This window comes from Miscanthus floridulus, chromosome 18 (genome assembly GCF_019320115.1).
Source record: "Miscanthus floridulus cultivar M001 chromosome 18, ASM1932011v1, whole genome shotgun sequence".
Lineage (NCBI taxonomy): Eukaryota > Viridiplantae > Streptophyta > Magnoliopsida > Poales > Poaceae > Miscanthus > Miscanthus floridulus.
Window position 1 is genome coordinate 55,228,883 of NC_089597.1, and position 12,419 is coordinate 55,241,301.

At 47.9% G+C, this 12,419-nt stretch overlaps 1 pseudogene; it reads right to left on the bottom strand.

The window, feature by feature from the left end:
* Positions 1-268: 268 nt before the first annotated feature.
* The window catches only part of LOC136523871 (pre-mRNA-processing factor 19-like), a 67,714-nt pseudogene continuing 55,563 nt past the window's right edge, over positions 269-12,419 (bottom strand).

Genomic DNA, 12,419 nt, shown 5'->3' on the forward strand with positions numbered 1-12,419 from the left:
CTTGTTGTTAAAGTTCTTCTTTTTATTTTCCTTCACATGGTGATAGAGTCACCATGTGAGCTCTTAAGCCTCTCCTCTTCTTGCACACACATGGCAATGGGCTTCTCAATGTCCCATTTATCTAGCTGTAAGTTGTAATTAACAACAAAGGTTTCATACTCTTTGGGCAAAGAAGCAAAAATCAAATGAATTAGGAACTCATCCTTGAGCCCTAAGTCCATTGGCTTAAGCTTGGATGCCGTGTTGCTCATCTTCAATATGTGCTCTCTTATCCCTCCACCATGTATTTCTCATTGACTAACTTCTTAATGAGAGTGCTTGCATAAGCCTTTGAAGAGCCAATGAACTGACTCTCCACCTTCTTAAGATACTTAGTGGTTGTGGTATATTCTGGGATCAAACCCCTTATTGGATCCTCAGTGGAGCCCTTAATCACCATCAAACACTTGCGGTTTGAACTATCCCACTTCGCACGATCAAGATCGTACGTCATTCTCATTGATGCATGGTCACGCTTCCGAGTAGCGAAAGCTGCACCAGTCTCATTTGCTTCCCTTACCGGGTCCACTGGTTTAGTGGGACAGGGAGAGGTAAGTGCTAGATCATTGTCGAATAGCGCAAGTGCTATCTCAAGCTTCTCTCGCCATGTGTTATAGTTGTTTCCATTGAGAGGAGGAATGGATGAGATAAACATCATTGGTTTGTATCCTAAAAACAACGTTAGAGAAAGTGAGTAACATTTGACATGATAATTGCATGCCGTAATTTAACGTTGGTCAAAATTAAAACATACAATGTGCTTCTACATAAACTCTACATCACCATTGGACATAAATAGAGCTAATGTATAAAATTCATAAATAAACTTATAATATTGTTATCATCAATGTTGGTTAGAAAAATAACAATATCATAATTTAACTTAAACAAATATGACTACTCCTCTAATTAAAATTTTCCGTTGGTTCTAATTTAATTAGAGGATGAAACATTAACATAGCAGCGAAAACATGAAATATTCTAGAAATTGATACTTATTTAGAAGCATCACTGAGTACTTATCTACTCTATAAACAAATTATCCCGTTGGTTCAAATTTGAGTAGAGATGAAATATCTAAACTTAACAAATTCATCAAAATGTGCTTCTGAAAAGGAATAAAACAGATCAGAGAAGTTACTGTGCATTCGGCCCAAGGCCCATCGTGCGTTGTGTGCTGCCGCGGCCCAGCCACGCGCACTGCCCTCCCCGTGCCCAGGCCACAACCTAGGCCTGGGCTAGGATTTCTCATTCCCGCATGGGCCGTATCTGGCCTAGAGTTTTGCTGATCGTCGGATCTGTATCGATGGTTGTCCGTGCACTTTGGCAAAACAAAACCACACCACAGCCGGCCCCCTAACCCTAGCTCATTTCTCCCCTCTCCCTCTCTTAGCGCGAAGCAAGGCAGCGGCGGCCACCCACAGCGCAACCGGAGGAAGAACGTCGGTGCCGCCGTAGGCCCCCTCGCCGGCGCGAGTGTTCGCTTGAGGGTGAACGTGCCGTCGTCGAGCGGGCTTGTAGTGGCACCCTCGGCCAGGGCTCGCACGCACGGCGATGAGGGTGGCTCAGCCATTTTCCCGCGTGCCGATGAAGTGGCGGCGGGTACTTCATCCCGCGCTCGGCGGTGTCGACGGCGGCGAGGAAGACAAGGTAGGTTCCTCCCCCTTTTCATCCTTTCCCCTTCTAGGGTTAGGGTTAGGGTTAGTCTATTTCTGCTCGATTCAAACCAATCTATTCATCTCCTACTTGCTAAAAAACAAACTACCCCGATCTAGATCTATCACCTAGGAGGCTCTAATACCATTGTTAGTTCTTAGGATCGTCTAGGAGTAGATCTAGCGGGTGATTCCTTTTTCAATTTGGAATGAACAAGCCTAGATCAGACCTAGAACATGAACTAGAGAGAGGAACTAGAGACAGAGAGAGAGAGAGAGAGAGAGAGCGAGGGGTGCAGAGGTACCTGACCATCAGTGGGCTTGGCGGAGGAGTTTGCCATGGCGACGGTGTCGGTGCAACCCGGGTCAGTGGCGGCGCGGTGAGGTCCAGAGAGTGGCGGCGCAGGCGACGACAAGTCGAAGAGGATAGTAGCGGCGCTTCCCGCCACTGCTGCGCTCCCTTAGATCGGTTAGGGTTTATCGGTGTGCTGCTTTGGCAAAACCGGTGAACCTCGTACCATGAGCCACCGGCCCCATCTCTTTATATAGCACAGTGCGACGGGGGCCCACCAACCATGATTTGGTTGGGCGCCCCTGACCAGGGCGCGGATCAGGGCCCAAGTTGGTCGGCGGGCCGACTTGGTGGAGATCAACCTAACATTAGGGTCTCAACATGCCAAGTTTCTTGGTTTTGGGGATTTATCTCCTCAATCTCTACGGGGACGACGAGAGGGCAGTGTGGAATCATTTTTCCATGGCGGATCTGTTGAAGATGGGGGCGACAACTACGGCGTCAGCATCTTTACCGGTATGACGACATGGAGACTTTTATTTTCGTATGGTGACATCAAGGCGGAGATGGTGACGCTGCCATGGAATAATTTTCCCCGGTCTCTTCTCCATTTTACTGTGGTTAGATCTGGCCACGATGAAGGACCAGGGAGAATAAATTTTAGATCAGTCTTACTCTTTCTTCGGTGGCAGAAACAAGAAGAAGGAAGACACCAGTAAGATGAAGTTTCTCAACTCCACCTATATGAATGTTGGCCGTCGCTCGTTGGGTATCTGTTCTCAGGCCTTTTGCCGAGTGTTTGCCTGTGCGGTCATCCATACTACAAAGCTAGGCTTGGTTTTGAGATCTGGAGCTATTCACAGTGTGGGTACAATTTAGATAAAAAACAGTTTCTGGATATTTGTGTAATCCAGAGTGCTTGTAACGTGTTGATGTACCCAGCTATTATCTAATATAATTCTTCTTTGGTCGCAAAAAAAAAGTTAATCTTGACCGAGTAGTAATAGCAATCAAGAGACCGGTAGAAATACTGACAGACCTTTTCCTAGAACAGGTAGAGCCTTCATAACATTCCAATCGACCTCAATATCGGCTACTTGGTAGACCCTACAAAAACAGACAGAAGGTAACCTTCAGTTTTATGAAATAATATGACGATCAAGATGATTTTCTATAAGACATCTGGCTGACTATATCATGGTATATGGAGTTATGGAGTTCATTAAAAAAACATAATGACGCAGATACACGACTGAGGGTTCGAAAAATTGTCTATCAGTAAGACCACTGTGCCATGCAGTGAATCAACGTAAAGCACTGCATTCCAAGAATAGATACTCATGGAGTAAGCAAGACTGTACCAAAACAACAAATTTGAAACTAAAAAATTGTACAATATTAAGGAATAATGCTGAAATGAATGCAAGATGTAGCACAACCATTAAAGGACCAATAGAGAAAATCCAACCAGCCTCCAAACTGGATGTCTATTTTGCTTGTCTGTATTGAACATAGGATTCCTCCTCAGTAGAAGTGCGAGGAAATCAAGAACCCTAACGGACTAGTACAGCTTTACTAGAACATACCTTACATCACAACCACCAATGGCAAGATAGCTTCCACTGAAATCAAATTCCACTGCAGGACAAAAGAAGTTGCGCATCATATGGTTATACCCAATCAAACCACATGCCATTATTAGCGTCAATCTAATAAGCTCCTCACCAGTATTGGTTGGTGTGTCTGAATCATAGGGAGAGAAGGTCTTGATATTTCTAAGTTTCCGAAGATCCCAAAGCTTGACACCATCAAGGAGCAGCAGTATGCAAAACAATGGTAAAATGTCAAGACCAATAAAGAAATTCAACGTTGTGCATGTTCTTTGTGGAAATATATACACACCGCTAGCAGGTAACCATTTTCAGAGAACGACATAGCTGTGACTGGTCGGACATGTCCTGCAAGCTTTGCAACGATTGACTACAGAAAATAAATGGTTCATTAGCAAAGGTGTTTCAAGGCAAGATCACCTAAAAACATTATTGGAAGTGATACTTTTATACCATGTCATACCTGAGTCTTCACATCCCAAATTTTGACAAAGGCATCAGTAGTTCCTGTTACCAAGGATAGGACCATATGGATGGAATGATGCAGATGAATAACCCTCTTCTTCCAGAAGCCTCATCAACCTGACAAAAATGAGTATTACGTATATATTTACACATCTATATGTATATATATACACACACGCATGATAGGAAACCTGTGTCAAGCAAGATCCTGTTGAAGTATCATAGAAGCACCACGAGTTATCCTTGGAAACAGTCACAAAGTAATTCTGAGTCCCATGGACTGCAACTGCTTCAACCTGATAAATTTAGAAAAGAAAACCTGGGTTTAAATAACAAAATTACTTATAAGAAGAAAAGGGATGGACACTTAATGCAAAGGACTGCCATAACAAGTATGGAAAAAGAACAAAGAAAGGGAGCATTATCAATTTTATGTAAAATGAGCCGGAAGAACTTGGTGCAACAAAGAAAACTGGACGGATGAAAAACATGTGACTTTTGCTAAAGGTGTAATTTTTTAGCAATCAGAAAATGTATTGCAAATTATACCTTATATAAACTTATCTCAATCCATTCATTTTTTACTTCAAAGCAAGAAGTTGGTCAATCAATAAAAAGTTGAAATTGTAAGCAATGATAAATCTATATTTACAGCAACGGCAATCTGAATGCACATGGAAAGGAATAATGAATTCGTGTAAACCATAGCTCCGAAGACAAGAAAAATAGAGGAACTAAACATATGCGCATCATTGCAGGAGCAAAGATCCAGATAAATTAGTACCGCAGCACTATAATCTTTCAATGAATGGATACATCTATAGTTCCCATCCTCCCTGCCTTGCCAAATGCGAACAGTCTGCAAGTTTCCAAGGCTCTTTGATCGGAAACCATTGATGCCGAGGCTTAACATACCCATATGTTAGGATCTCGTCAGGAGCCCCCGAGCCCTTCGTGGCCTCACTTGGCCTGGTTCGTGTTGGCGGCGAAGGGCTGAATTCGATCTTCTGGTGACCGAGCTAGCTACGGCAGGGATGGGCTTCCGCTGACGAGAGTGCGATGCCCTGCGTGGGTCCCTCTCCCCAAGTGTGACGGGGTGCTCGGCTGTTGAGGCCGAGCGATAGTGGTGCTGACCCCTTTTTTGGTCCTATGTCGCGTAGGTCTTTGGCCCGAGCGAGGGTTTGGTGAACTCGTCTGGGAGTTACCGACCTTAGGCCCGGGGCACCTTTCTTTTTGATCGGAGCCTGTCGTGGGTCGGGTGATCGAGAGTGTCTAGGCTTTGGCTCGGGGCCGCCTGATCACCCGGCGCGTCATGCCCTTCTAGGGGCTTCGGTAGCATGACCCGATCCTCTCGGGTTGGCCCTCTTGGGCCAAACTTCTGCGGCCATAGGTCGGGCACAGGGAGCGCGCCGAGCTTGGACGGGGGACCCTCGTTGGGCCCACCGCTCAGTGGCTCCCGACCCAACTCTGGAGAGTTGGTTGGTTTTAGGGGTGCGTCGTCCGGACGCCCGTAGATCAGGGGGTCAGGTTGCTCCGTCTGGGGAGCCAGCGCAGCCCCCGAGGCTGTTGTGGGGCCTCCTTGCCAGTGGGAGTGGTGGCTTCTAGGCGTGTCCCTCCCGCTGACACTTTGCATAGGCAGTTGATGGTGCCTAGGCTGCAGCGCTTGGCGGAGGAGTTATCGCATGCACTCCCGCGCCGTCCCACTTCGTTTGGGAGATGGGACATCAGGCCACGTGGAGTGGATCTGGTGAAGGAGAAGCCGTGGCACTTGGTGCGTGTGGATCTGGGCCGTTGATGGCGGCTGGTGGGCCCGAGGAGAGTCGGATCCCCTCAAGTCCCGTGTGGAGGTGTGCGTGGAGTGGGCGACACGCTTGGTGGAAAGTGGAGCCGGGACTTGACTCGTTGTCAATGCCCTCCTGACTCCGCCTTTACTGCGCGGACACCATCACGCGTCCGCTCTATGGCGTGCTGCGGGGATTGATGGGGTGCCTGGCAGGTTCCTCGAGGCCTCTTGAGCCGTCGATGGCTGATCGGAGGGCCTGGAGCTGCTCACAGCGCATCGACTGGGGCTATAAAGGGGAGCCCCGTGGACGCGGAGCCTTCTATCCCTCGTCCGGCTCCTTCTCTTCTTCCTCTCAGATCCAACTTCTAGCGGCCATGGTGACAATGAAGTGCGATGTCTCCCTCTAAGTTAGCCTGGCTGGCCTCGTGGGGTGATCGCTCCCATGAGAGTGGAAGGATTCCAGCGAGGGAGGGGCGACGATGTGACGCTGGATGCGTTTGTCGTGCTTCCCTCCCCTAGAGGGTAGAAGGATTCTAGCAAGGTATCGCTGGAATTTCCTTCTGCCGTCCAACGGGAGAAGGCGAACACGACGCATTGACCATGGGCCCCCATCCCGGTGAAGGCGGAGGCTCAGTCTTGTTGTCGTGGTGACGGCCTACGCCGCCCGGCTTCGGACCTCGAGGAGAAAGACCCGAGGTCAGCCCACCAGCCTAAACCATGCGCACCGTAGGGCCCTGACCCAGAGGTCAGGCGTGCCCTGCGGTCTTTGCCGCTGTATAGGTGGTAGTAGATCACAGTTTTTGCCACCGTATATTGTAATTGGGTCGTTCCCAAAGTAATGAAATGAAATTACTTTTGTTTGTAATCTCATTGCTCACGAGTCATGCTCGGTAACTTAGGTCCCTTGTTGGGATGGGCTGTTACGACAATGGCCTCGGTGGCCAAGATTGCCGCGCCCGTGGTGCTACCAGGTGAGTCCATGAGAACCCTAGGTTTACGGTCGTTTTGTGCCCCAATCATGTCCCCCTGAGGGGAGATCCTCGGCTTTCCGACCAAGCCACTCGTATAGTTCCCAAGCCCGTTTATCGGTGCTCGAGGGCTCGTTGCCTCCCTCGTTGGGTCACCACGAGCGGCTCGAGGTCGGTACTCTAACATCATCCGATGGTTGGCCGGTTTTGCTTCTAAGGACTCAGCTAAGGCCTCTAGTGCCCTACCGTGAATGTTCCTCACACTTTTGATGCTTCAGGCGGCCTTGAAGCCTGGTGGGCCATCCTTAGAACCCTCATCGACGCCCCTTCTGGAGGGTCCCATACCATCATGGGGCTGGGAGACGCGATTCGATGAAGGATCGAGAGACAAGGAGCTAGCTATGACTAAACAAAATGGACACAAGAGAAGGGAAAGATGACATAGCTAGTAACGTGGCGGTCAGGGCCGTTCTGTTAGTGCTTTGCTGACCACTCGTCCGGTCCTCCCATTCTGTCTGCCCCATCCTTGCCTCACTTGGGGGCCTTTTATTGTGGTCCTCCTTCAAAGAGGGCAATGGGTGGTTAGCTTAGTCTGTCCTTTGGCACAGCTGAGCGGCTACTAGGGTCGCTCGGTACAAAGGAGATAGTTACAAGACAAGCAAAGCATGAGGGTTAGGAGGATGGGACTTATCTTGGTTTTTGTTGTTGGAGAGGTAGGTCAACAAAGGAGGTCGGCAGGCAGGTGCTAGCTCAGGAGGCTGAGCTTCTAGGCGGATGGCTCGGTGATGGCCTTCCCTCATGGGAAAAGGACAGAACTCACCTCGATCAGGTCAACCCCTTCTGGGGGGGCGAGCGCCTAGATGGAAGGTCCAGCCAAGCCATCGCTGCTTCTAGGAGCCTTGGCCACCTCACCGATGCTTGGTCGGCCGAGCGCTGCCACCACCTCGGTTGCTTCCTTCGCTGGTGCCCTTCCTATGTCACAGCCAGGGCCCTCGGGACCATAGGGAGTGATCAGTGCAGCCGCTTGGGTGACGCAATCCTGCTTATAGTAGTAGGCTTAATCGAAGCTGCCCTCGATGGTGATGACCCCCTTGGGGCCAGATATCATTAGCTTTAGGTAGGTGTAGTTGGGGATGGCCATGAACTTTGTGAAGCATGGCTGACCTAGGAGAGCATGTTAGACGCTGGGGAAGTCGACCACCTCGAAAGTGAGCGGCTCCTTCTAGAAGTTGTCTGGCTAGCCAAAGGTGATGTTGAGCTGGATGTGCCTGAGGGGCACGACTTCCTTCCTCGGGATGATCCCGTAGAGCGCCGCCTTGCTGTGGCGCAGGCTGCTCCACGGGATGCCCATGATCTTGTCTAGGGTGCTGGCATAGAGTATGTTGAGGCCACTGCCCCAGTCCAATAGCATCTTGGTGAGGCGAGTGGTCCCCACGATAGGCTGACCAGAGCGGGCTAGCATCCTGGGTGAGGAACATGGTCGGGGTGTCTCCTGGTCGAAGGTGATGGCCATCTAGACCATCAGAGCTACGTGGGGCAGGTGAGGTTGTGGACGGCGTTCACCTTCTGCTCGGTGATGCAGCCTTGCAGGTGGGATTCACACGCCTGGAGCCCTGAAGATCATGAGGCAGCGATCGGCCTGGGGAACTTCGATGTGTCCTCCGGCGTGGCGTCCACCGGCTCCAGCCTTTGGGCAGGCTTCTAGGCCTTGCCCTTTGGCTAAGGTGCCATGATGTAGCCATGATGGTAGCACAATCCTTAGGAGGTGCTTCGCCTACCCCCAATGGAAGGGCAGGGGTATCGAGGCCTTCTCAAAGTGCTCAGGTGTGCACCACGCAACGTGGCTGTCTGGTGGTGTGGTTAGCTGTCGCACCACCATCTTTCACTGCTCTCTCAGTCCTTATTCCTCTTGTCACGGCGATGCTGGGATGAGGCGTTGTCGTCACCACTGTCCCCATTGCTAAGGTGGCCAATAGGCTTGGCTTTGCCACTAAAGTTGGCCTGGACAACCTCCTCACCGGTGGCATACTAGGTGGTGACATCCAGGAGCTCTTGCATCATGTGCGGGGTCTCGCGGCCGAGGGCATGGACGAACACCTCATAAGTTGTGCCATAGATGAAGGCATTAATCACGTTAGCGTTAGTGATGTTTGGGAGCTCATTGTGCTTCTTGGAGAAGCGCTAGATGTACTCTCGGAGGGTCTCATTGGCCCTCTACCTATAATTGTGGAGGTCCCATGAGTTCCTGGGCTGAGTGTACGTACCCTGGAAGTGACCGACGAAGACAGAGCAGAGGTCGCCCTAGTAGCGGATGCTACCAGGCTCGAGCTGCTCGAGCTAAGCTCTGGTCGAGCTCGATAGAAGCAGAGGAAGGTACTAGATGGCAAAGTCATCATCCAACCCCCAGCACTCATGGTGAGGCAGTAGTCCTCGAGCCAATGGTTCGGCTTGGTCTTGTCGTCGTACATGGAGATGTGCGTCGGTGGCTTGAATTGCCTAGGGTAGGGGGCCGCCTAGATCACTACTCTGAATGCCATGGGGCTAAAGTGATTCAGGTTGGCGCCCCTGCCCCTCCGCTTGGGAGTATGGGACTATGCCTAAGTGTGGAGCCTGGCCTCGATGGTGTCGCGGATGTCGCGGTTGTCGCTGATCTATTGGTGCGTGGGGGGACACCGAGGGGAAAGCTCGTGCCTTCACTCCAGCTAGGGTTTGGCACCCCTGATCCATGGGTGGTCGGAGTTGCTGCCAGAGGAGTTACCACCGCTTCTACCCAACGGCAGGGTGTGCACATAGGAGCGATCACCGTTGGCGATGGTCATCGGTTGGGATAGCCTAGAGAGTGTGGCACGATGCCAGGAAGCAAAGCTCTTAGCCTGTTGCTTGAAAGCAACATGAAGAAGCCATCTTGCCTCATGCAGCCGCTCGTTGGTCTTCAGGTCCGGTGTGTCAGAGATGTCCTCCATTTGGCAGGCTACAAGCCTCCATGTTGTAGGCCACCCAGAGGAAGCATAGGGTGCTAGGAGTGTGACCGAACCTGCCCAATTTATACAAGATGAAGGTATGGCTGCCCCCTGTTTAACACTGTTGACTGCGCACATACTTTCACTTATATAAACCTGATAGTCCAGTCGAGTATCACTGAAGGACCTCGGTAAATCAACATCACAACCAAGATCGAGCGATTAAGCAAATACACATCATATACACAGAGTTGTAGCAGAAACTAATGTTTACAATGAGTTCACAAATAATAATACAAGTTTGGGTTTCAAAACTGATTAGTGAAAACAACATAAGCTTTCAAATGATTATAATAATATAAGTTCCAAATACATTGCTAGCATAAGTGACATCCTCCGATAAAAGCATATAGATGAGAAATAAATATAGAGTCACCGAGCCCACCTGGCGGTTAGCCACCATCTTCAATAGACCAAGAACTTCACCTGTAACATGGTGGGATAAACCCTGAGTACTCAAATATACTTAGCTAGACTTATCCATCATAAACCAAAAATAAAGTGACACCAAGGAGTATGCAAGGCTTTACAAGTGGAGCTAGCTTGACAAAATTTTGCATAAAAACAACTAGTTGAGCTATACATTTTATAATTCAGTAACCAAGTTAATTATAGCTATCATCTCTAGATTAGCAACTAACCTGTGCCAAACATATGGAATATCATTTAGTAACATGCAATAGTAACCATAGCCGATGTAACATTTCCATATTCATCAAAACCATCAAATTCCATCAATTAACGCTATGTTGCCGCTGCTCAGTCAAGTTCTCACTATCCAGGAGACACGATGACTCAAATCGATTCCAACCCAGCTAGGGAGTTATTCCTAACACAAACCCAGACATACCTGCGCTAAGGTAGTCTTAGGTCACCTTTGGTACAACTCAGGAACCAACTTCGTGGGTCCAATCAGCGCCGCACCCTTAGAGATTCAACCAATCTGCCAGGAAGATCAGGCCTAGCCTACCCTTGGACTCACGCTATTGGCTCCTCGCACATCCTCACTACCAACCAGGGTGTGCACTTTTACTTACCAGGTCTCGGCCTGAGTTGAGCTACTCGGCTTCACAGTCAGAACGACTTATCCAGCCAACTAAGTGTTAGACATGCATTCAACATGACATGAGGACGTACAACGAATCGATCCTTAACTGACATAGATGGGGATAAATAGGCACCAAGACCTCCATGTCTTGTTGCCTCTCTATTATAATCCCACATGGTCTCTTTTTATTTATCCACATGGTTATTTCCACGATAGAAAACAGAGTCAACTGTGCTTTGGTATCCACATATATCTCGCAGGTGACAGGAAATCACCTGACTTCTACTGGTCTAAGCATTGCTAAGCATACATTCAATCCTGGACATACATCAGGTTCAAGGTATAATTTTGGACAAGGTAGTTCTATGCACAAGTGGTTCCAATCAACTCTTATAACCTAATGCATCAAACATAAAGGACTCAAGTGATATTTGTAAAAACATAGGAGGCTTAGAATGCTCCGGGGTTTGCCTAGGATCCAGCACTAGGTTAGTGTTTGTTAGATGACACTTGCTTGGCGAGCATCTCCCATCTCGGCACTTGCTTAGTCCTTCCATCTTTTGGATGGATTCACCAAACTCCATCTTCGGGTTTGGCTCTAACATCACGTCCTTCATGTGGTTCATCTAGCGCACCTAGACGAGATGCAAGATGCAAGTGCATGAATATGAAGAATGATCACATCATATTGATTTAAGCACTAGAGAGCAAGTCATTCAACTAAGTAACTAGGGCTACATAATTTAGAGCATGTACCAGCAACATCAAGAATGGGCAATCAACTTAAGTGCATACACAAATTTGGACAACAGTACAGCAGTCACGTGTTTCAACCATAACTGGATTTACAATCATTCAATAAAAGTGATCTTGGACTTTATAGAAAGCTAATGAAATTGTCTATAATTTGTTATTTATTCCAAAAGTTAACACATATGTTAACATGATCAAATATGCCAATATCTTAGGTCTATACCGATAAGGACAGAAAGCTAACATTAACTTCAGAAATATATAACTGGAGTTCTAACCATCCAACAAGCATTATACTTAACTTTATATAAATATTATTAAGTTATATACAACTTTCTTATTATCATCTTTAGGTGATTCAATAATTATTTGGCCTTAAACACACAAAGCAATAATTCTATCCAAAACATGGTCAGAATCTGACATGTAACTTTAGACAACAATAAGTTGAGTTCTAGCTTTCACAACAAGGTGGTTCTAGACTTTTTAGAAAGCTTAGCAAACCATGCACAACTTTTTTGATAAACACCATAAGCTAATTCCAAAGTTAACTAGGTCAAACATCATAAAGAAGACATCTCTGTCCAGATTAGAATAGAATCTATCACTCCGCTTCACAAGCTCATAACTGGAGATTTAGAAGACCAAAAGGGGTGATCTTTAACAATTTATAATGATCATGAAAATCACTACACTTCTCCTATTATCACCAATACATTATTTTATGTTTAAATGAGTCAAACAATACAATCATTCAGATCTATCCAAAGGACATGCAAAACCTGA